Consider the following 5,009-nt stretch of genomic DNA (forward strand, 5'->3'; position numbering starts at 1 on the left):
CTCCCCCGTCCCTGGGATTCTCCAGGCAAGAACACTGGAGTGGATTGCCATTTCCTTCTCCAATGCATGAAAGTGAAAAGTGAAAGTTTCCGACTCTTAGAGACCCCATAGACAGCAGCCTATCAGGCTCCTCTGCCCATGGGATTTTCTAGGCAAGAGTACTGGAGTGGGTTGCCATTGCCTTCTCTGAATCTCATAGTACATATATTTAATTCCAGAGAGATTAAAAATTTAAACTTAAGAAATGAAACATAGCAGTGCTATAGATGACTAAGATAATAAGTTTGTAGTGTTTATATATTTGGAAGAGCGGATAAGCAGAACTAAATACCTAGGAACTGAATTGTATCACCTAATGGCATAAAAATAACTTGTGTACAGTAAACAAAAACAAAACAAGATCAGAGTGGAGGGACTTCCCTGATCCCGATGCAGGGGCCCAGTTTGATCCCTGGTCAGCGAACTAGATCCCACGGTGCCACTATGAAGGGCTCTTGTGCCACAGCTAAAGCTCCCACATGCTGCAACAGGGAGATCCAAGGAGGCCAAATAAATACATAAATATTTTTTTAATAAACAAAACAGAATAGAATCAAAGACAAAATGACACACAGTTTAAGTGCTAGCAATAATGACCAAAACCCCTCTGATTTCCACAATATGAAAAGAGTTTCTGTAAATCAACAAGAAAATGATGCAGCAAAACAATCGAAAAATTGGCCAGGAGTAGCAGAACTTTGCTAGTACAAAGGAATGAAAGAAGGAAGAAATTAAAAAACCACAAACCATGAGGCAAATGTTTTCACTCGTCAGCTTGATAAAGATCACAAAGTCTGATAATTACTCTGCCTAGTGACTCTTTTACATTGTTGATTGAAAGTGAATTGGTAAACTTCTTCAGAGCAATTTAGTACTATCAAAATAAAAAATATATAAGCCCTTTGAACAAATACTTCCACTTCTAGGGGTATTCTATACATACACATGTATGTATAGAAAAATATTTTCATTGCAGTTCTAATTTTTTTTTAAAGAATCAAAACATTTTTTAAAAACCAATATATCTATCTTGGAAGATTGATTGCAAAAATTTATGTTCACCAATAGAACAGAAAACTAGCAGCCATGAGAAAAAATTACTTCATTTATATGTATTCTTAGAGATACATTTTGAGACATTAAATATCAAATCAAGATGTAGAATTTCTATTTTAAATATGGGCATATGTATATATACATATGTGTTTATGAATTTCTTTTTTTTGAAGGATAAGCAAAATATAATGGAAACTTTTGGGGAAGAGTAATAGGGGAGGGGAGGTCAGGAATAAAATATGACTTTTAGTACATTTTTAAGGACAACTTCCTCCTTTCATTTTTTGTTTTGTTTTTGTTGCCTACCACATGCATCTATTACCTTTAAAGAGACTTAAAAACAAGATAAACCCCAAATATAATGAATCAAGTTATACCTTTACAAAAGGGGAAGAGATTCCTGGGCTGTGGAAATAGCTAGGCCAGGATCCCCTGGGGATACATTTCAAAAATGCACATTTACATGGGCCCCACCCCTCATTTTGGGAGTTTACAAATCAAAGGTGTGTCTAGTTTGAAACTTCTGCCCATGCAGCCATCCAGTGAAGTCTCTGGTCTGAGAGAGAACTGGAGCTAAGGCATTAGTGGTAGGAAGAGTGAGGAGAGTGGTCAGTGGGGCCTCAGATGGAGTGGGGTGAGCTTTGCGAAGCACTATCAAGGGACAGGCTTCCCAGGTGGTGGTAGTGGTTAAGAATCCACCTGCCAATGCAGAAAGCTAAGAGACCTGGGTGGGTTCGATCCCTGGGTGGGGAAGATCCCTGGAGGAGGGCATGGCAACCCACTCCAGTATTCTTGCTTGGAAAATCCCATGGACAGAGGAGCCTGGCAGGCTACAGTCAGGGATATAAACAGTCAAACATGACTGAAAGGACTTAACACACGTGCGTGGAGGAACAGGACCTCAGTGGTCCCAAATACCACTCAGCAAATTGGCCCTCCTGATTTCTCCCTGACCTTCTCTTTGGTCCAGGGCTAGACCCCAGTTTTGAGGGGGTCACTGGGAATGCAGCTCCCCCACACTAGTCAGTGCCCTGGCTTGTTGCTTGACGGTGATGTTGGTCTGGTGTCTGTGAGTGTGGCAGTCAATGAGGCTGGCAGGAAGGCTTGCTAACCCCACGCAGGCCCTGCCCACAGGCTAGCCATTCTGACAGGTCCCGGATTTTCTGGCTCCTGGCCTTGGACCCACTGTCCATCTGTTTCTTGAGGGCCAGCCTCCAAAACTCTATCTGAAATAGCTCTGAGTCGGAACCAGATCTGGAATCTGTCCTAACAAGGCCAAAATGACTCTTCCCTATCTTGCAGGCGATAAATGGAGGCATATTATATCTGGTTCCCCACTCAGAGGTGGGACCCTTGCAGTCCCTGCTCTCCATAAGGAGGTGGGCCAGGCCCTGGGTCCACAGAGGCTGCGCCCGCCGGCCGCTCTGGGCTCCGTAGATCCCGCCGGCCTGCTTAGCCTCAGTGAGACCTTGCTTCCGCCTTCCGGAGGACTCTTACGGTGTTCGGGATCTGGCCTTCTCCCGGCGGCGCAAGGGGCCACCGCATTTTTGCTCCAAGCGGGATAGTGCTCTCTACTCGTGGGATGCCGGGCACAGTGGCCACGAAAGCCTCGCGTGGCCTTGCGTGGAGCGCTCCCGTGGCTGGCCTGCCCTTTAAGTCCTCCAGTCCTCAAGAAGATGACAACCACCCCCACCATATGCAAGCACCAGAAGAGTTTCGGGTCCTCATTTTCCGTTGGTATCTGGCACATAGGAGCAAACAAGCAAGTGAAACAAATCTGAACATACCTTAAAGATGTTTCACTTTCCCAAATATGTTTTGGACTTGGGCAAGGCGCACTTCTTCTTATTCCTACAAGGAGATGTACTAGCATCTTCTTCCATTTGTTGGTTTCCTTAACAATAGCTTTATATTCACATCAGGGAATATCCTCATTATATATCTTGAATAAGTAATACACCGTAAAAACAAAACAATGACGAAAACCCAAAATAAACACATAAAAAGGGTAATACAATGCAAAGTATCCCAGGCCTCTCCCCCAGCCACCCAGTTCCCATCCCTAAAGACAAAGTTGTTTCTGGGTTTATTTATTTATTTTTTAAAAAATCAACTCTATTGAGGCATAATTAACCTAGAACAAAACGAACTCAGTTTAACTGTACTGTTTGATGAGTCTCGACATACGAATAAACCCGTATAAGGAGCACCAGAAATTACAAAAAAAAATTTTTAATACAAAAATATTTGCATAACTTTACAAGGTTTCCTTTTGCCCCTTCGCAGTTAATTCCCACCCCCACACAAGTGGTTACTGGCTGAAAACAGATATACATCCTTCTAGAGACATTTATTGCAAATTTAAGGATTATTATACATTAAAAAATTTGTTTTGTTTTCTTTTTTTCAAAGAGGAACTACCTTTTGCCGACGCCTTTGCATTTCTGACTTGACAGTTTTTGTTAGCATCTTTTGGCTAAGCCACTTTCTTCTGCTTTGGGGAGTCTATTTCTATAACCGATTTATCCTGCGTCCGTAGGTGTGACCCGCTTTAAAACTCGTGTTAAGGTTTCCCAGATCGCTTTCAAACTTCCGTTGTCGTTTCGTGTTAATTTCGTGCTTTCTCCTCTGTCCCGCGGTCCCCCGCCTCACCTTCCTGCTGCAAATTTCTCCAGTGAACACAGCACGGAGCGGCGGAGAGAACCGAGACGCCGCCGCTGCAACTAGTCACTCAGGATCCCACCGCTGAAGGGCACAGCTGGAAAAGTCAGGTGACATTCGAACTGGGTAGACAACGATTCGGAAAACCCTGAAGAAGGAAAATGGATTTTCTAGGGCCGGGGCACACCTGCGCGGTCGGTGGGTGGACAGCTTGCGAGTCGCGGCTTTGGAAGAGCCTTTGGCAAGAACGCGAAGCTTTGGGAGGAAGCGCCCTGGGAGAACCGGTACCTGTTTTTCCCCAAAGCTCGGGGGTGGGGGAGCGTCGCGGGGTCAGCAGTGCTGGGGCTCCGGCTGGGGTCGTCAGCCGCGGCTTTCCAGAGAGGTCTTCGAGAATCTGTGAGGCCTTCCTGGCTCGGGCTGACACCGCGGCCCCCAGATCTTCCACCCTGGATTGCTGCGGCCTGGTCAGTGTCGAACTGAAGCTGGAAATGGGCGATCGCCACCTTTCCTTTTTCCTTCCTTCCTTGTCCCGCCTTTAGCCCGCTCTGCGAAATGCGGTGAAGTTTTCACAGCCGAGTGGAGCACATTGCGAAAGCCTAGATTGCAAATCGCTGCATAGAAAAAAACCAAAAATTTGATTCCGTGAAATTCGGCTCAGTAGGCATTTCTTAAAAGCTTCCCTGGGGCATGGCGCAGGGGACCCGGAGGACAACAAACTTCGGGATTCCAGAGCAGATTCAGCGTCAGCAGAGGGGATATGGCTGATGGCATTTTGCGCTCGCAACAGATCGGCGAAATGCGGGAATTCAGACACGAGAAGAGCACACGCTGAACTTTAGAGTCTAAGGGGCCGTGTTGACGCGTCCCCAGTCTTTAAGTGTACACACGACTGTTGTAGACATTCAAGCACTTAGAGCACAGTGGAGCGGTTACTTTTGAGACGTGTATCTACGGAATACGTTCCCAGACACCAGCAAACCCCCTTTGAATGTGCTTACTGGCGCGCCTTAAATTTGTTGAAACGACACGGGTACCCAGACACGTATTTTAAGTACATAGGTACTTTCTTTGTGTGTGTTCCAAGTGCATACGGTCAAAAATATTTCAAAGGGTACAGCGGACAATCCTGTGAAACTCCCCTTGCTCCCCTGTCCGCTCCGGCCCTCCAGAGCCGTGCTTGGCACACACGCCGGGGCACGTCTGTCCCTGCGCCCTCATTGGGCGTTGCGTGTGCAGACCGTCCCCGTGTGTGT

At 46.0% G+C, this 5,009-nt stretch overlaps 1 long non-coding RNA gene across 1 annotated transcript; it reads right to left on the minus strand.

Annotated features, from left to right (window-relative positions):
• Positions 1 to 3,311: 3,311 nt before the first annotated feature.
• Positions 3,312 to 4,639, minus strand: LOC138421813 (uncharacterized). Its single transcript, XR_011249644.1, has 2 exons — positions 4,045 to 4,639; positions 3,312 to 3,904 (listed from the first exon to the last, which is right to left on the minus strand). It is a non-coding gene; the product is annotated as an uncharacterized lncRNA (long non-coding RNA).
• Between the last annotated feature and the right edge of the window lie 370 nt (positions 4,640 to 5,009).

This window comes from Ovis canadensis, chromosome 16 (assembly GCF_042477335.2).
Source record: "Ovis canadensis isolate MfBH-ARS-UI-01 breed Bighorn chromosome 16, ARS-UI_OviCan_v2, whole genome shotgun sequence".
In the NCBI taxonomy this organism is placed as follows: Eukaryota; Metazoa; Chordata; class Mammalia; order Artiodactyla; family Bovidae; genus Ovis; species Ovis canadensis.